This window comes from Scleropages formosus, chromosome 9 (genome assembly GCF_900964775.1).
Source record: "Scleropages formosus chromosome 9, fSclFor1.1, whole genome shotgun sequence".
In the NCBI taxonomy this organism is placed as follows: domain Eukaryota; kingdom Metazoa; phylum Chordata; class Actinopteri; order Osteoglossiformes; family Osteoglossidae; genus Scleropages; species Scleropages formosus.
In genome coordinates this window covers 13,243,126-13,267,265 of record NC_041814.1, presented here as the reverse complement: position 1 = coordinate 13,267,265, position 24,140 = coordinate 13,243,126, and the positions used below count along the sequence as shown (strand labels likewise).

Below are 24,140 nucleotides of genomic sequence, written 5' to 3'. Positions count from 1 at the left end.
TTCAGCTGGAGTGCCGTATTACTTCACTGTAGGTGAATTGCATTGGAAAATATAAAAACGTATTGCATTTTTAACTTTTGACATGATCTTTTATGCAATAAAGAAAACTTTTTTACATAGCTTTATATGCAAATTAGTAATAGAGCTGAACATTTACTTGATGCTTTTCTCCAGACCAACTTACAATTATTTACCAATTTGGGTATTTTTTTTTCCAGTTTTTGGTAAATATCTGTTCAACGTTACTACAGCCGGAAGTGAGATTCAAACCTTTGATCTTTGGGTCTAAAGGAATTAACACTAACCACTACGTTGAATTTGAACGTTTTTCTACATGTCCTTTGACTGATATATAAAACCATTGCTTTCCACTTGAAATGTCTGCATTATCCTTGCTCTGAGTAAGGATTCATTGACTGTGAACTGCACGCGGATCAGAATAGTTTACTAATTTCTCAAAATGTACAACTACTTTAGGCATTTTTCAGATAATCTCTAAGGACTCAGTTCCAGAATGATTTTTAACAGGTAATGAGTAATGTCACTGTTATCCCAAGGCAAGTTAAAGTTTATTTTCTTATCTCCCAGGTGGGGGTATAAAGAAGTGACAACATCCCCTCTATCTGATGGGGAAGAAGCAGAGCTACTATGCACTATGAAGAGTTAGATGAGGAAAGAAAGATTTAAGATATTGAAACCTTGCTGAAATATTTAGTGGTGCAACTGGCACAATTTTGCAGTGATTCGAGTGACGCCTAGTGAGATTTATTCCAGGATATTCTTAGTCAGGGTAGGCACTGACTAGACTGAATTTCACTAAGTGTTTCTTGTAACCTCCTATACAGATCTTCAGTGCAACAGACTCTGCATGTGACAATGAATCACAGTTTTGGAGGTTGCTGAGCACTCAGCCATGACGGTTACAGTGTGGTCCTAAGAAACAGCATCTGGCAACATTTAGCATTCAGTTTTGCATTTTGATTTCAAATTAATTAATTAATTAATCAATTAATTAATATTTATTTATTTATTATTTCTGCTCCCTTTCTTGGAAAACTCATGATGATTTGAATATAGATAATATAATATCTGGCCTTGATCCAGTGGGTTTGTATTTGTTCTGGGTTCCCATATGTAGTATGACATTGCACACTTAAAGTGATATGGTGCACAATAAGCACAAGAAGCATACAATAAACACACATCACAGAAAATGTTTTAAGGCAACAGTAGTTTATTAGTAATAGTCACTTTTTATATTACAAGCCTACAATAATTTTGGGGCCTATTCTGGAAGTGCAAGGTATGTGGAAGGTGTGCACACCCTGCACAGTGCACCAGGCCATCACACCCACCTTCAGTTACACATTCAAAGGCAGTAGGAAATTCAGAGTCACCGGTTCCCCTCAAATCTGTGTGTTTTGACTGTAGGAGGAAACCAGAGCACTTGGAGGATACAGGGAAAATAAGCATAGACTGAACTAGGTTGGAATTCACACATGAATGCATACATCAGGCCCTGAAAGCCAGCAACACTACCCAGTGTGTCACTGTGATGCCCCCTGTCATAAACATAATATCAGTACATACTCGTCACAGTTGCATATGTTTCTGTGTCTCTCAAATTCTAAGAAAATTGTATTAATTTCTTAAAGGCACTTCTTAGAAGCATTTACAGTTCAAATATATAAGTAGTGAAGCTGAAATATGTACGAAGAGCTGTGTTTTTCCTTATGTTTCTTGATTTAGCAGGTACTTTTCTCCAAAGCAACTTCTAATGAACTCTACATTTAGTTGATGCGTTTCTCCAAAGCAACTTACAGTGTTAAGGTTACAATTATTTACCTACTTATACATTTGGGTAATTTTACTGGAGCAATTTAGGGTAACCAAGAGCCAGTTTTTTTGGAAAACGACTATCGGTCGGCTTCAAAGAGGTTCTGGAGAACCATCCGGCAGCTCAGAAGGGGTTGGAGGAGTTTCACTCAGGCTGTGTTTAGCAGGAGTGGAGAAACTCTGACCTCTGATGAGGACATTGTCGGGAGGTGGAAGGAGCACTTTTAAGAACTCTTAAACCCGAGTAATATGCCTCCCTTACAGGAGTCAGGGCCAGAGGCTTTCGGGCTGTCAGAGTCCATTTCCCTGGTGGAAGTCACTGAGGTAGTTGGTAAGCTCCACAATGGCAAAGCGCCGGGGGTGGATGAGATCTGCCCGGAAATGCTTAAGGCCCTGGATGTTGCAGGGCTGTCATGGTTGACACGCCTCTGCAACGTTGCATGGACCTCGGGGACAGTGCCCTTGGATTGGCAAACTGGGGTGGTGGTCCCTATCTTTAAGAAAGGGGACCGGAGAGTGTGTGCTAACTATCGGGGCAACACACTTCTCAGCCTTCCTGGAAAAGTCTATGCCGGGATGCTGGAGAGGAGGCTCCGGCCGATAGTTGAACCTCAGATTGAAGAGGAACAATGCGGATTTTGCCCTGGCCGTGGAACAGCGGACCAGCTTTTTACCCTCTCACAGATCATTGAAGGGGCATGGGAATTTCTTAATCCAGTCTACATGTGTTTTATGGACCTGAAGAAGGCCTATGACCGTGTTCCCCGGGAAATTCTGTGGGAGGTGCTTCGGGAGTATGGGGTAACGGGGCCACTACTGCGGGCCATTCGGTCCTTGTACATACGGAGCGAAAGCTGTGTCCACATACTCGACATTAAGTCAGGCCTGTTCAGTGTGGGTGTTGGACTCCGCCAAGGTTGTGCCTTGTCTCCACTCCTGTTTGTGGTTTTCATGGACAGGATATCAAGGCGCAGTCGAAGTCAGGAGGGCATTCTGTGTGGGAGTCGGAAGGTGACGTCTCTGTTTTTTGGAGATGATGTTGTCCTTTTGGCACCGTCACATGGCTGCCTCCAGCACGCACTGGAATGGTTTGCAGCCGAGTGTGAAGCGGATGGGGATGAGGATCAGCACCTCAAAGTCTCAGGCCATGGTTCTCTCACAGAAAAGGATGGTATGCCCCCTCCAGGTAAGGGAAGAGTTTTTGCCCCAGGTGGAGGAGTTCAAGTATCTTGGGGTCTTGTTCACGAGTGAGGGAAGAAGGGAGCGTGAGATCGGCCACAGACTGGGAGCAGCGGCAGCAGTAATGAGGTTGGTGTACCTGTCTGTAGTGGTGAAGGGGAGCTGAGCCATAAGGCGAAGCTCTCCATTTACTGGTCGATCTACGTCCCTACCCTCAGCTATGGTCATCAACTCTGGGTGATGACCGAAAGAATAAGATTGTGGATACAAGCGGCTGAAATGAGTTTTCTCCGCAGGGTGCTGGGACTCACTCTCCGTGACAGGGTGAGGAATTCGGACATCCGGGAGGAGCTCAGAGTAGAGCCGCTACTCCTTCACATTGAGAGGAACCAGTTGAGGTGGTTCGGGCATCTGATAAGGGTACCCCCTGGACACCTCCCTTTGGAGGTATACCTGGCACGGCCAACTGGGACAAGGCCCCAAGGTCAGCCCAGGACCCACTGGAGGGATTATATCTCACAGTTGGCCTGGGAACAGCTGGAGATCCCCCAGGTTGAGCTGGAGGAAGTTGTAGGGGACAGGGGCAGCTAGACCTCTCTGCTCTCCCTGCTCCCACCACCACTCTTTTAGGACAAACAGGATGAATGGATGAATTTAGGGTAAGTACCTTGCTCAAGGGTACTACAGTCAGATGGAGGGATCAAACCTGTGACTTTTGGGTCCAAAGGCAGTAGGTCTAATCAATAGGCTACCAGCTGTCCCTGTTACCTTCTGTAAATATAAATGTATTCCTTACCTCTCAAGTATGCAAGTTTCCACAAATCAGTTTGAGATTAAATTCAATGTCATTTTCCTCCGGTAATATTCACTGGAACTGAGGAAGTTTTCTTGGTTAGTCAAATGTCCTCTTGATATCTGTAGTGAAAATCTATTTTCTCAGTCCATATACCTTACTTTCTGCGCTATAGAGCGCACCTGACTATAAGCCTCACCACCCAAATTTCATAAAATTTAAGAAAAATTACACACATAAGCCACACCTGACTATAAGCCGCGCCTGCCTATCAGCCGCAGGTTCACACTGAACCACGATATCTTTATGGTACACAGAAAGATGGTACATAGAAAGATTTTTTTAAATGTTTAATTACTAAACACAGCAGTAAAATGAGATAACCATACCGGCTTTTTTCCGAACAGTGCCTTAACACGGCAGTAAGTAACGCAGCAGTGAAATTACATTATAGTAACATGCCGGTTAAAAAAATAACAAGCCTACCAGCTGTTGATCGTTAGCCTTTTAAAAAAGTCATTGATCGCTCTCTTCATCTTCCTCACTAAAACCACTGAATTCGTCGTCTTCAGTGTCGGAATTGAACAGCCTCAGAATGACTTCGTCACACACTTTCTCAGTCTCTCTTTCGTTGTCGCTCTCAACGTCACTTTCGTTCCGTGGCGAATTTGTGCTTCTGCTGTCCTCTTCATCATGCAGTCCTCGGCCGGCTGCTCTCTGTGTGTTCACCCAGTCTTCAAGAACGTTTTCAAGTTCAGGCCATCTGCTTTTATTACCTCTGAAAGCTTTTGTCGTTTTTTTGCATTGAGTCAGTTCTTCACGCTGCCGTCTCCAACGTCTCACCATCGATTCATTGATGCCAAGCTTACGTGCAGCGGCTCTGTTTCCTTCTTCTACAGCCAGATTGATTGCCTTTAACTTAAAGATGCATCATATGCATTTCTTCGTGTGTTTTCCATGATAAGGGTGTGCGCATGACGCGCAAAATGACTGTTCAAAACACAATTGACGTGTGTCAATCAAACTAGCGACTTCCTCGGCGCATTATTTCTCCTGCCTGTCTGTCACGCTCTTGCGCTTCCTGCTAGAGCGCCCGCTATAGGCCGTTAGCCCGTAAAAATATATAGATTAACCGCATCGTTGTTTAAGCTGCAGGGTTCAAAGCGTGTGATAAAAGTAGCGGCTTATAGTCCGGCAATCACGGTAATCATCTTTGATCCTGTGCTTAAGTTAGAAATTAGAGAATCTTCAGCATCATTTGCTGTAGCTGCATTGTTCAGAATTCAAATACAAGAACTTGCAGAAAAGCTTGCAGAAGAACTCCTAAGGCTAACCATGAAAATTTTCATTATGGGTATGCAAATTATGAAAAGCAATGGAAACTAGAAATATTTGATATTTTCAAATTACCTTTTTAGATTTAGTGCTTTAGTGCTTAGAAAGGTTTGGCTTGACAAGTAAAGCTAACAATAATAAATATTGTGTCTGGAGCAGAAATATGTTTTTGTGTTTGGTGTAAGTTTTTTTCTAACTGAAGTTTAATAACACCCATATATAGTATAAATGGAACACACTGATAACCACGGTAATTTTCCCTTTCTTATATATATCATAGCAAGAATCATCCCCCTTGCCCTTTCTCTTTCCACAGGCATTGGTTAGCTGTGAAGTGGGCTTTCCACCAACCACAGGGGTCATTTGACTTCCTTTAGAAATTCTGTTGACATGATAGCAGGATGGAAAGGAAAGGTTAATTCAGACATTTAGCAGACCCATCACTCCCACCCTTCAATGTTACTCTGAGAAGACACCTTCTGAAGATGCAGTCTTTGCTTCTCATTTTTCAGCTTTAGATTTTTACTGAGAGCACAGTAAAAATGCATCAGTATGTAGCACAGTTCCACATGACAATGACAATACTTGGATCTTTATGATCTCAAATAGTGTCCCTATTATAAGGTATGACGATGGCAAGGGATTGCAGGTCTTGCAAAGCTTTCCGCCAGTTGTACCTGAGCCTGAAGGATTCAAAGGAGACGAATGTGAATAAATACATTTTCTGTAAACAAACTATATGTGAACAGCAGCACAAACAAGTAAGCAGAAAGGGACTCTGAGCAGGACAAGCAAATAATGAAACTGAGTGAGTGAAAAGCAGTACTAAAAAGTACTAATAATATTGATTATAATTAACAGACATCCTAGTCTTTCCAAGACAGTGTGCATACAGACTTAAAATACCTGGTATTCTCCTCTGGTTTACAGCAAAACCCACCAGCAGATGGTCCCTGACTCTGCAGTTAGAATTTAAGTACATTTAACCAAATTCCAAATGAAATTTGCCTTTTAAACAAGTATTAAAATTTTATTTTTAGTTTTCTGAGTAACTGCAAGCCAGTGCACAGATTTCAGGACAAGAGTTGTATTCAGCTTTTCTCTACCCATGAGTACCCTATCAGATACATTTTGAATAAACCTGTGGGGTACAAGTTTGTTTGTAATAAAGGATTTGCATACCACAACCTGACTAAAGCATCACTCTCTGTAAAGGTTAATAGACTACCCTCAACATAACTAGTTGCCTTTGCAGTCAAATGAATCTGAATGGTTTGTCCTTTTTTGTTAGATCCCAGATAAATGCACAGAAATCACCATCAAGGAGTTTGCTTTCACACACACACACGGGGTTGCAGGGAACCAGAGCCTACCCGACAACACAGGGCATAAGGCCAGAGGGGGAGGGGACACACCCAGGACAGGACACCAGTCCGTCACAAGGCACCCCCAGTGGGACTCGAACCCCAGACCCACTGGAGAGTAGGACCTGGTCCAACCCACTGCGCCACCGCACCTCCTAAGTTTGCTTTCATCTACAGTCTATTTGATGCCTTGTCCAAGGCAACTTAAAGTGTTATATTTACAAGTTTATACAGCTAGGTAATGGAGAAATCTGTCTGCAAAAGACTCAAAAAATGGAAGAAGTGATTTTGGGAACATCAGAGAATGGCCAGAAAAAAAATATACTATATATATCTTATATAATATATAGTATACTATATATATATATATATATATATATATATATATATATATATATATATACTGTATATATACACACACAGAATTAAAAATGCATTATATAACAAAAATACATTTAACCAGCAGAATGTTATCTAAACATTCCCTTTATGTTGATAACCTCTTCCCAGTGGTAAGTTGTTCCTCCCCGTTACCTGTGTAGTTGCTATCTAGCGGCGCAGAAAAAAAAAAAAAGCAAAAGACTGTGGCTCCTAATTAAGAGGGTTAGGTCTATAACACGAAATTATCATGCATTTACTTAACATATTTGTAATATAAATGACAAAAGCTCATTTACACCTAGTATGAATGTTTATTTCCATTATAATTTTTTTATTTAGTGTTTCTCCAAAATGTATAACAAAAAGCTATACAATGCAAACTGTATGTTCACCAGCCAGCTAACAGGTAACCTCTAATAGCTAACAATGTGTTAAATAAAAATGTGTTAACCTGTGTGTTATTTGTACTTGCTTATCACTGACAATGCCAATAGTCTGTTTAATTATCAGGTCTTTAATATAAATGGCAGAGAAGTTTTGTGTTCATGATTTGGTAGTATATTAAGAGGGTAGCCAGTAGTGTACTATCTAGCACTGTTACCTTTGGTCACAAAAGTTGCAGGTTTGAATCCTACCTCCAGCTGTAGGACCCCTGAGGAAGGAACTTACCCTTGTTTTGAGAAATTTACCCAGCTATGTAAATGGGCTATGTACATTAACATTGTAAGTCACTTTAGAGAAAAGCATCAGCTAAATAACCAACTTCGACAACTGCTTGCTCTAGGTGGGGTGTTGGCCTTGCCCGGTAGCGCAGGGCCAAGGGGACATGATACCAGTCTGCCGCAGGATACCCCAGGCAGGGCCCAAACCTCAGAGCCCCAGACCCCCCCACACAGCAAGCACTGGCCAAACCCACCATGCCACTATGCAACCCCCTTCAGCTGAATAAGCTAATGTAAATTCTGGGCATGATGGATAGCAGAGTGGGTTTGAATTTGTGCAGTGTTTACACATTTCGATCTGCAGCCCCTAGCAGTAGAAAAGGTTTATGCCATCCTGGTGAAGAGGGTTGGGTTCAGTACAAGAGTGCAGTAGTAAGTAGGTCAGGTGCTTGGTAAGAGTTAAAAGTTTCCAGGAGACACAATGACCGATACAAGTGCCACAATGATGTGTAGCCAAGACAAGCTTCTGTGAGAGAAAATCCAACCAAGGTAAAGAATAATGAAACGAGAATACAAAAAAAATTATCTCTACCCTCAAATGATCAGAAGGTCAAACTATCAGAAGTTTTTGTGGTGTAGTGGTTATCATGTTTGCCTAACATGCAAAAGGTTCCCTGTTTAAAACCGGGCAGAATCAAACTTTGGGACAGCTGGTAGCATAAGGTTAGAGCTACTGCCTTTGGACCCCCAGATTGCAGTTTTGATCCACCTACCCATCTGGCTGTAGTAACCTTGAACAAGGTACTTACCCTAAAATTGCTCTAGTAACATTACTCAACTGTATAAATGGGTAAATAATTGTAGGTAGACTAACATTGTAAGTCACTTTGGAGAAAAGCTTCAGCTAAATTAATTAATCTAATGTAAATTAAACAGACAGGTCTATTTTAGAGAAAGAGGAGATATTTGACCATGATTAGTAAAGATCCTCTGACTCATTCCTGTTCTCATTAGTGGTTTCACAGAGACTAACTCCCACAAAGGCTACATCAATATGGCCCTACAAACTTCATAACTGAACATGATACATGAAATTATATGAGGTTCTGATTTTAAATGACGGCCAGAATCTCAAAGAAGTATAGGTGAATTGGTGATTTTAGAGCAGAGCTGCTTTCTTTTGAAACAATACATACTAAAGATGTGATTTCCTGCTTTTGTAAGCAAACACATTCCAAATTTTAAGCAACAAACATTACAAATTATTAATTTTGTTAAGAACAAAGCAGAATTTTAAATGCTAATACACATATAATTCATATTTTCCATATTATCATGCTGTAGCCAAACCCTGTTAACTTTGGTTTCAACCACAGACCTTAACATTTTAGTGAAGGATAGCATGGTTAAAAATTTTTCTTAAAAAAAAAAAACAACATGTTTTCATGTATATGACTCAGAGAGTGCCACTTTTCCACCTGTACTAAGATATGAGGTTGATCCTGCAGGCGCAATCTTGGCCAAGGAGAAGCAGAGATGAAAACTGGTGCCTGGGAAATTGAAATGTTTCAGTAGTATAAACTTCTAATGTGTGGTTTAGTGTACTAATAAAATAAATACAACTAGTAAATAAGTATAAGAGGTATTGCTGCAAAAACAACGGGGCAACTATAAAGATTCACTACACCTTTCACTTACCATTAATTTTGGTAAGAATGAAGCAGAATTTGAAGACTGGTATGTTGTCTGGGACATACCCTGACTGGCCTGGTGCCTTGTGTTTTTGGGACAGGTTCTGAACCAATGTGACCCTGACCTGAACAAGCAATTAAGTCAGTGAGTATGTGAAGTAACAGAGTTACAACTTGGGAATAATGTCTCTTAAAGCCACATATTAAGTGTAAGCACTAAAATTCACGGTCCCCATTCCTATTAAATTAATGCATCATTATATTTCTGAAGTCTTTGTCAGAATTCTTATCTACTTGAAACAGTGGCATCACTAGGGTTAGTGTCACCCAGTCTGTTAACTCATGGTGTCACCCCCCCAATGGATCTCCTCCCATACCAGACTGTACAGAATCCTTAGTAATGTTTTTTGTAATAATGCTATTTGTGAATCGTAATTTCCGTATATCACTGAATGCAATGACAATAGTAGTGATATAAACTAGAAAAATTAAAATTACACCTTTAAATTACAGTATCATATGGATAGCCTAAATATATTTACATAGTTTCATGTGGTTAAAGTGAAAATTTGGTAAGGAAACAATAAAATTCAAAGTAAAAAAAGTTTAAGAACTACATCAAAATTGTTTCTTTTAATGTTATTGACATAGGTTCACAAATTCTAATTGCCACAATATTGTAGCTAAAACACGAGGAAAAATTGACAAAATCAGCGATTATAGAAACACCAGCAGCGATGAAAACAATAGCGCGTGCTTGTAGCGAGTGCAGATGAAAGCACGTGATTCGAAGCGTCATTGTAATTGGGTAATAATGAGAGCTCTGACCAGAGCGTATTAGAAGGTTCAAAAAGTAAATTAGCATAGAGTTTTAGCCTTCTAGATATATTGCTATATGTAAGTTGGGCTTATGAAAAATGTTTTTGTTGTTATAGGAATATTTTTATAAACAATAATACATTTCTGCTGAAACACTGCACAAAAATTTATAGACAGTCATTTTGGCGTTACTCCCTCTGATGGTGTCACCTGGTGTGGTTCGCACCCCCACACCCCCCTAGTGACACCACTGAGGCCGGTCAGGGTACGTCCCAGACATAGCACCAGTCCAGCGCAAGATAAGTGAAAGGTCCAGTGAATCTTTCTCTTCATGATGACCCGTGTTTCATCCACTGTAAAATCTCACTACAACACTGAATCAAAGATGTAGCACGCCGAGGCCACCCGGGGAGGGGGCGGAGACAGGGTTAAAGCAGCCACAGCTGGGGCTGATTTCATCCCCTATTTATTCCCTGGTGCCCAGCAGTAGAGAGAAGAGACCGGGGAGGAGAACCAGACCGAGACGACCGCAGACCCGATCCCTGACACGAAGCCCACGTCCCGATTGACCCGACTCTCCCAGCCAGCACAAAACCTTTCCCTACCTGTTCCCTGCTCCCCCTTTCCCATCTCCGTCCTTCTCCGCTGTCTAGGCAAATAAAAGCCCACAGCTACGGACGACTGCATCTCCTGTCTCCTGCCTAGACTCTCTTACAAAAGAATTAGACAAAAAAAAAGTACCTCTCCACTATAAAGCTCCATAATTTAAACCTTGTAAAATGAGGTCTAGATCCATAATCTATGCTACATCTGGATGGAGAAATGCTCAGTTTACATCATCTGATTTCATCAGGTGTAATAGGGTAACTGTCATGACGCTCCCCCATCATCACTCCAAGTGTGTCAATAGTGTTTAACGTATGAGCAAAAATTCCCAGGAAAAGTCTGGTTCAGTTTAAATGTCAGCTTGATTGCTCTGTCATGGCATAATGGCATGTCTCCAATTTCACCTGCAGCACTGGAAGCAGATAAGGCAACCTTCTTTGTTTATATATATATATATATATAGTACAGTCTCAGGGTGGTGGACTTTCCTTCTGTACATTGTGAGGAGTTTTCATGTCTTGACATCTGTGGCACCTATCTTCCTCCTGTGGCCAACCTATTTTTCTAGCTGGGTATCTGACTGGTAGGGCATACATGTTGATGGCTTGGATTTATTCCTACCATTGCGCTGGCTTCTCACAAACTGACTTACTCGCTGGTAGTATTTGGTTGTAGCTAACCTCCTTGCTACCTCGTTTTGGTATACATTCATGGACAACGGACATATATATGTCTATATAAACAAACTGCCCATAATCACTTCTGTCATTATTCTATAAGAAAGACATTTTGACTCTGGGTTATTTAGAATTGCTATTAATTCATTGCTAATCTTAAATTTCTACATTTTTTTTCTACTTTTACACATTTTATTGATGAGTAATCCACTGTATGTAGTGTACAGTACTAGCAGTGTAAGTGACCTTGGGGAATAAGGTGTGGGCTGATAACACTATGTAGTGTTCATTAGAAGTTGATTTGGAGAAAAGTGCCTGGTAAAGGAATAAATGTAATTCATTTAATGAACAAAGTTGCCTAACACCACCTAATACTATGGAAAACATAATTGCCCTCTTACACTTAATAACCGGTTACACCATCTTTACCTGCAATGAGTACGTTCTTTGGATGTTTTGTAGGGTCATTTGTGACTTCCTGGATGCTGTGCCCTTGGAGAAATTTTGGCTGGTGAGCCACTCCTGGGAACATTCACTACTGTGTGCAGTGTTCTTCATTTTGAGATGATGCTTCTCAATGTACTTCAGTGGAGTCTCTTAATGTAATGCATAAATTGTACTTTTGCTGAGATGTACGGCGCTTTGTACAAAAGCGTCTGCTAAATGAATAAATATCAATGTAAATGTCTCAGAGCCTTAGAAATGGCTTTGTAATCCTTTCCAGCCTGATAGATATCAACAACTTTTTTTTTTCTAGATTCTTCAAGAATTTCCTTTGATTGTAGTATAATGTACTTGGGCTTGTTTTTGTGTTGGCAGCTTGACTGTGAGGGTAAGAGTTAAAATAAGTATAGTTTATATTAAACAAGGCTGACTGTAATCAATCAAGACTGGTTGTGCTCAGTCAGCTGACCTTAATTATAACATTAACTGGGTTCATATTCATATTTGTACCATGGACAACTGTGACTGAGATGATGTCATTCAAAAGAAAATAGGGTTGAAACACAGTAAAGTGATAAAGCTGATAGTTTAACTGAAATCACTTGAAGTTTGGATCATATTCAACATTCTTAAATCCTGTATGCTAAACCAAGTACCTTTCTGCACAGGGTAAAAATGTCTAAGGTGCTTTATTATGTTATGTCTCTTTGTGCCCCTTTCTTCCTGTTGTGGATTGCCAGTTGATCTATAATTAATAATGTCCACATTATTGCAAATCAGATGTTCAAAAATTTTCTCCAGAGCATTTCAGTTTTAGTTTTAATAATCCATTGTACTATAAAGGCTTTCCCAGTCAAATACACCCTGGCATCTGAACTACTGATTTGCGTTAAATGCTCTACCCATTAAATTTAACAAGCCTCCCTTAGTTACATCCTAAAAAAATCATATCAATATGTATGCAGATGGATGGTTCAGGAATACTGGAATAACAATTCGAATTGGATAACAAAGAAAAATGCATGTAGATATAGTTTGGGACACTACGATCTGTGAAGTTTAGCATCTGAAAAATATACTGCAGTAAATGTATAGCTTTGAGGACATGTTTCTAATCCAGGAAACTGAGTCATGTCTGTCTTAAGAGGAAAGGCTTGCTCTGCTCTGTGTGTCTTGTTTTTTATGAAGGTCAGAAAATGCCCAACACTCCCACAGTGCAACTGCACTGTGTTAGGGGCTGTTAGAATACACTTCATTTGTGGATGGGCTTGTGGTGAGAAATGAATCAACACTTTATATAAACTGGGCCCATATAGATGCCTTGCTGTATTTGCAGGGTTTTTTTTTTTAAACTCTTCTCCTAAATCTTTTAACAGTCATAAAACAAGATCAAATGCTTTTAACAACCATATGGGATTTATTGTAACTGAATGAATTTTATACAGATGAACTATTGACTTTCCAGTTAATGTGGGGTGGTTCTGTTGTTAGTATCCTTTAAAACGTATTGACAAAAGGGATTTCTAAATGCTTACAAATATGAAAATATCATGTGCACATTGATATAGCCCTGTCATTCACATAATCGAGTAATTCGGTTCCATGGAGTCACTCTGTTAAGCAAATTCCTTTTTTGATGGGATCAAATAATATTGATATATAGATTATATCCATTTTTTTGGTTTTATCTTTTTCTGCTTTTGCAACCTTTCAAAATACCTTTTGCACATTTGGCTCATAGATGTTGATGAGGGGGGCACAGTGCGCAGCAGGTAGTGTTGCCAGCTCACAGCATCTGGGTGGATTGTGCATAGATTGAAATCTAGCTCAGTCTGTGTGGTGTTTGCATGTTCTCCCTATGTCTGCCTGGGTTTCATCCTGGTGCTACAGTTTCCTCCTACAGTTCAAAGACATGTAGCTCAGGTGAATTAGACACTCTAAATTACCTGTAGAGTGTGCTTATGGCTACCGTACAATGGAGTAATGTCCTGGCCAGGGCGTAACCCTCAGTCTTGTCCCAAGTGATTCTGGGATAGATACTTCGTGTCCAGTAGCTACTGATGAATAAGAAGTAGAGGTTGTGGGAATGTATTAGAACCCTGGGTGCATTTGGACAACAGGCTGGAGTGGACCTATAACAGCGAGACTCTGTACAAGAAGGCACCGAGTCAGCTTCACTTTCTGAGGAGGCTCAGGTCTTTAGGATTATGCAGGTCATGTTGTTCCAGTCCGTAGCAGAGGGCATAAACATTTACACTCTTGTATGGTGGAGAAATGACACTTCTAGAGGTAATGACAGCAGGTTGAATAATCTCAGTGAAGGCTAGTTTGGTCCTGGAAGTTAGGCTGGATTCTCTGGAGGAAGTAATACAGAGGAGCACTCTAAAATTCCTAGTTATGATGGACATTTACTTTTACTCTCTACATGCCACCATGGCTAATCAGAGCAACACATTCAGCAACACACTGGTCTAGTTGCACTGACCAAGGAGCACTTTCTGAGGTCATTTCTGTAGTAGCTTTCTGTTCTATGGGAAACCATTATATAAGGAATGAGCATACACTGTAATCGTGCTAGGCATGAAATTTTATTATATGCAAGCAAGTCTGTTTTTTGAAGCACACAGTCCAAGGTTCACAGGCTTGCTGATGTTTAAACAAATAACCTGCACTACATATGTATATGAAAGTATTAAAGCATGTGAAGATCAGTGCGATACCAATCTCCTTCATGACCTTAGCAGACTTTCCTCTCCACCACTTGGGTTAGTAGTTGCTGTCAGAGAGTGCAAATTCTGGACCTTTCAGTGTTGGTACGATGTGCTGATAATCATGTGGATCATCTCTGGTAAAACCCCCTCTGGTAAATCAAACTGACTCACTGCCCGATTTACAGCTATTAATATTCTGGGATGTGGAACTTCTGCAAAATGAAAGCCTTTTCAGAAACCACAAGTGGAAGTGAATCAGCACTTCTTCAGAGGTATAAAGAAACACTTTTTCAGTACATAAAGGCCTAGTCCTTCCTATGCATATAAAAAATTATGTTGTACTCAGTTTGCATATGATTAAATAGCAAAGCTGTTATAGTTCAAAAAAGAAAGTTAAACTGTTGATTACTTTGCTTGTCTTGACTTTGCAATTATCCTGACTGTAAAAAAAAGACTTATAAGGTTCCACATTCTAAGTGAACAAATTTTGGAGTAGGGTTGCGTAAGTAATGTTACTAACAGATTTTTGCTCATAGGATCGGAATCACAGAAGTGCTTACTGGTGTTTTACTGCAGTCACTGAGGAAATTGAAAATATTAGCCTTTCACTAAAAGCAGTAACTTAATGTTTCAGGTTAGGCAGTAAAAAGGAAGAAGTATGGCAGTAACTTCTGCGTGCGAATTGGCTAAATTGGCTAAATTACATTCCTCATGTCACAGTCTTTTGACTGTGTTACTTTCTAATTACTTTAACGTTTACATAATTTTTGTTTAGCAATATGATCAAGACTTGTAAGAATGCAATAAACTGAAGTTACCACATGAATGTAGGAGATGTTTGAAGCAGTTAAAAAAATAACTGAAACTGCTATTTATTACCCAATATTAAATCTCTAACATTTAATACGAACCTGTCGTTTTTGTCAAACTAAAGCAATACACTTGTTCTGAGTAATATCAGATATGTCAAATAAAGCAGGAGGCAGCATAATGAAAAGAAAGTGAACTTGTGACCATGACGAAATCCAAGGCCAAAAAAACATATTTTTGCACCTTTGAGAAAGCCATACATTTATGTAAACTGCAACTGATCATACGCATCACACACACACACACACACACACTTTCCAAACCGCTTGTCCCAAACGGGGTCACGGGGAGCCAGAGCCTAACCTGGCAACACAGGGCGTAAGGCTGGAGGGGGAGGGGACACACCCAGGACAGGACGCCAGTCCGTCGCAAGGCACCCCAAGCGGGACTCGAACCCCAGACCCACCAGAGAGCAGGACCCAGTCCAACCCACTGCGCCACCACGCCCCCCTATCATACATACATACATACATACATACATACATACATTATACCACATTTTTTTTCAATGCACATTACATGAGTGGATTTGCTTTGCTAAATTTCTGGGTGCTGCTGCTTTTTTAACTTGGCTGTAGACATTATGGAATGTTAATTTTCTAAAAATCTTAATAACTACATCTTTATGGAAGTGCCCACATTCTATGTCATTTTTATCCCTCATTTCCTCAACCTTTTCCTTTATTTTGGCACTTGCTTGCAGGTCAGTGAAGAACAGTTCTCGGGGTACTGAGTTTATTAAACAGATGAGAAAACTGAAAAGTATACACATAATGCTGTTTTTTAAGTATTGATTATATCTGATGTTCATCGCTTTATGTAGGTAGCTTCACAGCAATACTTATTTGTACTTTAAGTGAATGAATGAACAAGGGAGTGCACTGGCGCAGTGGATTTGACTGGGTCCTGCTCTCCGGTGGGTCTGGGGTTCGAATCCTGCTTGGGGTGCCTTGCGATGGACTGGCATCTTGTCCTGGGTGTGTGCCCTCACCCTCCAGCCTTATGCCCTGTGCTGTGGGGTTAGGCTCTGGCTTCCTGCAACCCTGCATGGGTCCAGTGGTTTCAGATGATGTGAATGAATAGAAACTTTATTAATTCCAGAGGGAAATCGACTTCAGCTGCAACAGCCTTTAATGTACAACATACATGCATACACACATACAACACAATGTATATAGATACACAAGGCAGAAAGAACATAAATAAGTTAAAAAAAATATGTTAGCAAGTGAAATAAGTAGAACAAATAAAAATGCTAGAGACAAAGGTGTGGATTGAAGTGAGATGGAAAGTGAAGTGAGATTGGTGCAGGGTATGAAGAGACACAGAGCAGCTCAATGCTGCACGGTCATTAACTGGTCACTCCCACCCTGGCATCATGAGGAGACGCTGTAGAGCCTGATGGCTGCAGGTAGAAATGGTCTTCAGTAGAGGTCCTTGGAGCACTGCAACTGGACCAGCTGTTTGCTGAAAGTGCTCCTTTGTTTTACTACACTTGCATGCAGAGGATGTGAGTCATTATCCAAGATGAACAGGAGTTTATTCAGAGTCAAGGTTTATGGACTCCCCCTGGGAGTCCCCCTGTCTAGCCTGTTGCACCCCTAGATAGTTGTATGTCCCACTACCCTCACCTTCACTCTGTCAGCCCTTACTGAACCCTTGGGCCTCCTGAAATCCATCAACCTGTACTTGGTTTTTTCAGTGGTGAGCTGCAGCTGGTTTTGTTTGCATCACTCCGTAAAGCCCTTCACTATGTTCCAGTCGTCATCCTCCTGCCCATGCCTGAAACATTCAACAATCTCAGGGTCATTTAAAGTTAAAGGTGTACACGGTAACAGGAAGGGAGCCACGACTGTCTCTTGAGAGGCCCCCATGCTGCATGCAGCCATGTCTGATAACCTCTATGGTTCTTGTGATCATTGTCAAAAATTGAAACATAAAAAGAATACTCTGCTATTCAGAGCAGTAACTGCTAATATTTCAGATAAGAAAGAAAGACCAACCACAGCTGAGTGGCATTACTGATCACCATCATTCTCATATTGCACCATGGAGTGTAACAAATGAAAATGTAAAACCTTACATCAGCCCATGAGTCAGTCCGCAGAGCAGGGATCTTCTCTTTGGCTACTCATGCCATAATGCATCACTGAGTCTGTCAAGGGCCTACTGGTTGTAGGTGAACAGTGTCGTATCACTCATAATACTGATATTCAGTCCTTCTGCGTGATGTACAATTCTGTACTTGTAAGTATCTCTTGAAACTATGAATATCAGTACCTCAAGTTTTTCCGAACCTCTCAAGCATTCTACACAGACAAAAATAAATGCAGATAACCAAAGCAATTACTGCTCAAGTGAATCTGTCAGCACCACAAACCACACACATTCAGATCCCTTACAGGCAATGTATGCACTTCTCCTTTCTTATGAATAAGAGGAGGCTGTTGGCAAGAGGAATATATTTTTTCTGAGATGCACTGAACTAACCAGAATGAACGCAGGACATTTCCCCAACGTCAGCACACTTATTCTGAGCAATATTGGATAAAGCAGCAGGGTGACAAAACTGAAAACTTGTTACCATGAGAAAGTTCAAGGCCATAAGACCACACTGCTGTACGTCTGAGAAATATGCTTAAACAATGCATTGTTAAAATATCTTGATATATTATTATTAACCATTATTTAGCTGACACCAAGGTGACTTACAATGTGAAATATGTCCAGTTATCTACCTATTTATAGAGGTGTCTAATGTTTACTGAAGCAATTAGGGGTAAATACCTTTTTTGCAGCAGGAATGCAGCTTGGATTCTTGGAATGAAAGGCAATAGTTCTAATCACTATCCTAGGTGCCGTCCCTGAAACTGATTTAAATGTAAACTATAAGCTATTACAGTATACACTATCGTAGTTTCCTACTCATACAGCTCGATAGAAAAAGCAGAGGGAGCTAAAAAAAATACTAATATTTAGTAATTAATAGAAGAATGGTTTTACTGTGGTATGTTTGTGAATGGTCCTTAAATATAATTTCTTGATTAAAACAATTATTTGACATAACAGGGCACAACCATAAGTTGTCATTTATTTGGAAATTTTCCTTAGTGGAAGATTCAGTATTCTAAGTTCAGAACTTCTTGTTAAGGTTCCGTGATATTTAGATTGACTTGCATGATATGGGTGCCCATGTGCTCAGGATGTAGTTAAATGATTAAAAGACAACACATCACACCATGTTTCTTTTGTACAACAATGCAGAGGTCCTCCAGGGTCCATTACATTTGTTTTGGTTTCAAGTGGCTTCAAAGCATTATTCTCACCATACATATCAGCTTTATTTACATAAATACATATCCTGGAATCGTCTATTCTGAGCGGAATCGTCTTTTCTGAATTTTGTAACCCTGCTCATGTGATGAACATCAGTGAATATAGTGGAAAGAAACTTAAGTAAACTAAGTTTACTTAAGAATCACACGTCTGCAACTGTGTCTCTTTCTCCTAATGTAATGCACAAATTGTATTTTCTCTGAGATGTACGTTGCTTTGGAGAAAAGCGTCTGCTAAATGAATAAACGTAAATGTAAATGTATTTAGCTAAAATTGAGTAACACAGATGTTTATTTAAGTTTGAAATAAATTTCAAGGCTGTCTGTGGCTTCCAATAGCCTATGCTCTGTCTTGATAGACAACTGTACGCTGAAAAGACTAGGTACGAAATAAAGTAATTGTTCTAGGTGCAAAGCCTGAGATAAATCAGTTTTTGGTTATGTTAGAGGTGTTTGTTTTTGACTTGTTTTGTAAAATGCTAATTTGTTCAATTATTACAGATGTAAATACTTCCCTCCATTGCGTCTCACCTTCAGGCTTCCCAGACAAGACATGCCTGGGCATGTGATGCTGTTTTGTAGTTTTGGGCAATTACAGTACTCTGTTGCATCAGCTGCCAACTTCCTCTTTTCTGGAAATTTTCCTGTTTTCGCATATCTTATCAGGATTACTAACAACGTTCTGCTAACTATGTTAAGCTATTTAGCAGTCTGCGCTGTTAAGTCACCTGCAATGCCAGGATTTGACAAGTTTTGCCCTTTGTTTGCTGTCTCTTGGTGGGGACGTATTGGAAACTTCACTACGGTTTTTTGTGACTCACTTGTGTGGCTGCCAGTTTTCTGCTTCAAGTTTGAAATCATTCATGTTTAGTACATACAGTATTCAGTACACCTGCTATAAATATATTTACATATATGCAATATTTCTTATGTTTAAACTGTCTTTAAATTCTCTTTACTTGACATTTCAAGTATCAGTAAATTAAACTGATCTATATAAACCCACATTTTTCTCTTCACAACTGAGCTGACTGGAAACATGCATCTCCGCAGTAGGGTCAACAATTTTACGTCAGTGTTCCTCTGTCTGACCTTTTGCTCATTGGGATACGTTGTCCACACTGTTCTTATAACACTCCAAAAATTCATATCATCTAAGGATGGATACAGGAAACCCCTTCATAAATTGGCTCCTAGAACATCTAGCGCAAACATCACCGATTTGAAAAACTGCCGCCCAATATTGATTTCAAGTTTGAACTTGAAAACCTCTGTGAATACTCTATAGAATATGATTTTAGGCAGCTTTGTAGAAATGGTGATCCAGTTTTCCTTCTTCTGTTCTCTTGCTTTGCTAGCAGTTCCCTCCTTTTTGTCGCCAATGACAGTGTTCAGGAAACAAGGTTATGCTCAAGATTTTACAGTAATTGTCTGTATAATTGGAGCAAAAACTAGATCTATTTTCGGTCTATCTGATGAGTCATTTTACAAGAGGATGAATACTTTGTGAACCACAGAAAATGTAGCTGCTGCGAAGACAAAGTGAGGGCATTTAGAAACCATTTTGAGACCAAGTGAGGAAAGTGATAAAAGATATTATACAGTTCCCAAAACAGAAAAACAACTACATTAACAGACAGGAGAATCCTGCACAGCATAGGTATTGTTCTTATAAGAATTACTTTTTGTTTTTGTGAACTGATATCAACTGAAAAACATAACTGAAAACTGGAACTAGTGAAATCAGGCCTCATTTCTGAGTAAGAGGTGAATAATGTGAAGATTATCTGTTCATGGCAGTGGCTCCCTACAGTACATTCACTGTATGTTTCACCCCAGAGACAACAAAAAGGTGCGATTAGACAATGAAGCCATTTCAAATCACGTAAGAGTCCCCTTGAACTACTGTAAACAAGTTAATACAAGTTTAAACTTGGCAAACTTTTTAAAAGTAGGGAAATGCAGATTGTTTAAACATCTTTGAAAGAAAATAAAGTTGAGTAATAACAGTAATCTCTACAAATGGTTATGTGTATATTTTGTAAATGGCTGAGATGCCCCAAATTTATTGAGACTATTGTTGAAACTGTCAATATTTACAGAAGCTATACAATTTTTTAAAACATAAACTTCACTTAGGCACAATGATCAATGCTATTTTGAAATAAAGCTTATTAAACTCACTGTGGGCATGAGTTCCAGTGCCCTTAGATTGAAATCAACAAGAAGGATAGCGTTGTGCTTATTTAGGGTATTTTTCTTGGCTGTTGAGTCATTTTAGACCTGTGAAATGTAGTAAATGGGAGAGTGCACCAAACAGAACAACAAGTAAACAAGGGCTTCTGTGGAAAAAAAGAGATGTTTTTACAGATCAATGCTGGGGTTCGTGGAATGAAAGGCAACGTGCTGGTCAGTGCTGCACAGCCCCCTTTGTCTTTTGTGCGGGGAATCCCCAGGCCTCGATGCACATACTGTCATCCAGCGTGAGCTCAATGCTGTGGGAACCCAGATCACTGTCCTAAAATGACTGGGCTGTGATCGCGACCTGACGGCTGATGTGCACTCTGCTTCGGGGCTGATGGAGTGGGCTTGTGAAAAACAAGTTAAGGGGGGCTTCCCTTCTGCTGCTCTGCCTATCTCTGATTCCTATCTCACATTGACACTTGAAGCTAAACGCTGCTGATCTGGGGTGTCTCTGTCTTTGACCTTGAAGACAGACGATACCCTGAGAGCATTTCACAGATCATGGGTGCTGCCAGTACTCCTGGGTTACTGGGTGACCAGTTTCTTGGCTCAGTCCTAACAGTTCCATGGCTGAATTTTTTTGTTACTAAATTTCACTAATCTAACGTGTACTTTAACACTAGTGATAAAACTTAGCTGATCTCATTTAAAATTTTGTACAGCATTAAGTTAAAATAAAACTGCAAACTTCAAAGTTCCGTTTAAAATTTGATGCTATGTCTGTTATTGCAACTTATTTTACTAAATATGTGTTGATGTGTTCCTCAAGTACACTGAAGACCAGCTGTGGTCTAAACCTGTACAGATTGTAAAAGACTTACAGAAAATTATGATTCATTTCTGATGTTTTTTCTAAGATGTTCATGTGTAGAGGACATGCCTGGTCACTGGGGGGAGATTTTAACTTTAGTCAGGAACATTAAGGACAAATGTCGGATTTATTTCCTCGCCAGTACAGTGAATTACAACACGTCATTTTAGGACACAAAACTTGCTTCTGGTTGGACCTACTGCACATCATGTTTCGTTCTGACAGGACTCATACGTGTGAGAAAAACCTCCAAAACCCAGGGATGTTATTTGTCAGACAAACTGTATATTAGAAACAAAGTTACCGAAGAATTTTGCTGCCATCTTTAGGTTGAACTCTATACTTGATGTATTGTTGAAGGGACGTGTGGGTTATTTTATAATAAGTTTACATGTTCTCACCTTGTTCTTGCTGATTTCCTCTGGGTGCTCCATTTCCCTCCCACAGTCCGAAGATTTGTTTTTCTGGTGAATTGTTGACTCCACATAGGAGTAGGGTATGTGTGCGTGTGTGTGTGTGTGTGAGTGGATGAGTGTGTGAACTGTGGGCTTGCGCCTGTCCGCGGCATACCTCGCTTCATGCCCTAGACTTCTAAGAGAGGCTGCCCTGCATTAGAACAAGTGGTTATCAGTTATGAATGAATTGACAAACACAGTAATGCTTGTTATGTAAGTGACACTTATACTAAAACAACTCAGCACATGTCTAGCCTTACTGCAGGAAATACAGCATCTACTGTGAATTTGGACAATATACAGTTTAGAAATATTACATCCCCTAGAGGTCAGGAATGAACAAAATGGCATATTTAAAGTATGATGCTGTGTTATGACTACTGTCCTATATTTTGCAGATGCCTTTGTCCAAGAAGCACTACAAATGTTCCTGCCGTAATGTGTTCCTGAACCACAAAAAATTAACCTACTTTTTTCACCAAACATGCAAAATTCCTGTCTTACCTTTAAAAAATTGGATGGAATGGTGTTCTGCCCCTGGTTTACTCTGGATGGTCTGGCACTCTGTGTTTCTGGGATGGACTTTGAACAAGCACAACCCTGACTTGGACATGTGAGACATTTCAAGGTGTCCCCCGGCTTGCACCCTTCACTTCCACCAGTGCCCTGCATTGCACAAACAGTTTCTAGTTGCGTGGGGAGTCGTGGTAGGAGGATAGGGCAAGACACTTTTGAGAAACAGTCTACGATGGTCATAATGACGACTGGGAAAGATCCATCAGGAAGTCAACCACTACATGGGACCAGGCTCAAGCAATCCCATGGGCTCTGGTTTGGGGTGCAGGCCTGTGTGCAGGTCTCACAGACTTCCACATATTCTCGGACATTCTCCCGGATGGAGGTCCACCAGAACCACCCTTGTAGGAAGGATAGAGTCTAGCGGTGGCGGCTGGGGAGTCGAGTGCCCACTGGAGTAAGGACGACCTAATGCTGACTGGGATGTACTCCTTATCTGATGGTTTGTCCACTGGCTCAGGTTCACCCTCCTGCACTAACCGAAGTTCCTGCAAAAACCTGCCAGTGAACAAACATCTTTCGGGTAAGATGGATCAGGAGACCCCTGGATAGGGTCCTTACCTTGTATGTGAGACAAGGCTTCAGCCTTGGTGTTTTTTGTACCTGGCTTATAGGACACAGTGAACTGGAAATTAGTAAAAAATAATGCCCATCATGCTTTGCGGGGGTTCAAGCGCCAAGCAGTCTGCTGGTACTCCAGGTTTCGGTGATCCATGAGTACCAGGAATGAGTGTGTGGCTCCCTCTAACCAGTGTCTCCACTCCTCCAGAGCCAACTTGATGGCTAACAATTCCCGGGTCCCGATGTCATAGTTGCGCTCGGCTGGAGACATCTTGTATGGAAAATACGCACAAGGGTGTAACTTTGGAGGAGTGTCCTGCTGTTGGAGAGAACCACTCCAATGTCTACCTCAGAGACGTCCACCTCCACGACGATAGGTAGCATGGGGTCCAGGTGTTGGAGTATCAGTGCTGAAGTGAACTTCTCCTTAAGGGATTGGACAACTTCCACAGCGTCCGCGGTCCATACTAGACGGGTCCCTTTCCCTTGCAGCAGAGCCGTGGGGGGTGGGTGGCCAATGAGATGAAACCCTGAAGGAACCTGTGATAAAAGTTAGCAAAACCCATAAAGTGCTGGAAGGATTACACAAAGGTGGGCCGAGGGCCAATTCAGAACTACTTGGATCTTCTCTCTCCCTGCACAAAGAGGTGGTTCTCCAATAACCATTGTAAACCTGTTGCACCTGCCAGACATGTTGTTCCGTAGACCGGAAGTATATCAGGATGTCGTCCAAATACACAAGCACCCCTTGGTTTACCATATCCCCTAGCACATGGTTAACAAAAGCCTA

The 24,140-nt window shown here is 40.6% G+C and overlaps 1 non-coding gene across 1 annotated transcript; it reads left to right on the top strand.

Annotated features, from left to right (window-relative positions):
* Nucleotides 1–8,174: 8,174 nt before the first annotated feature.
* Nucleotides 8,175–8,247, top strand: trnav-aac (transfer RNA valine (anticodon AAC)). Its single transcript has one exon. It is a non-coding gene; the product is annotated as a tRNA-Val (tRNA).
* Nucleotides 8,248–24,140: the final 15,893 nt, after the last annotated feature.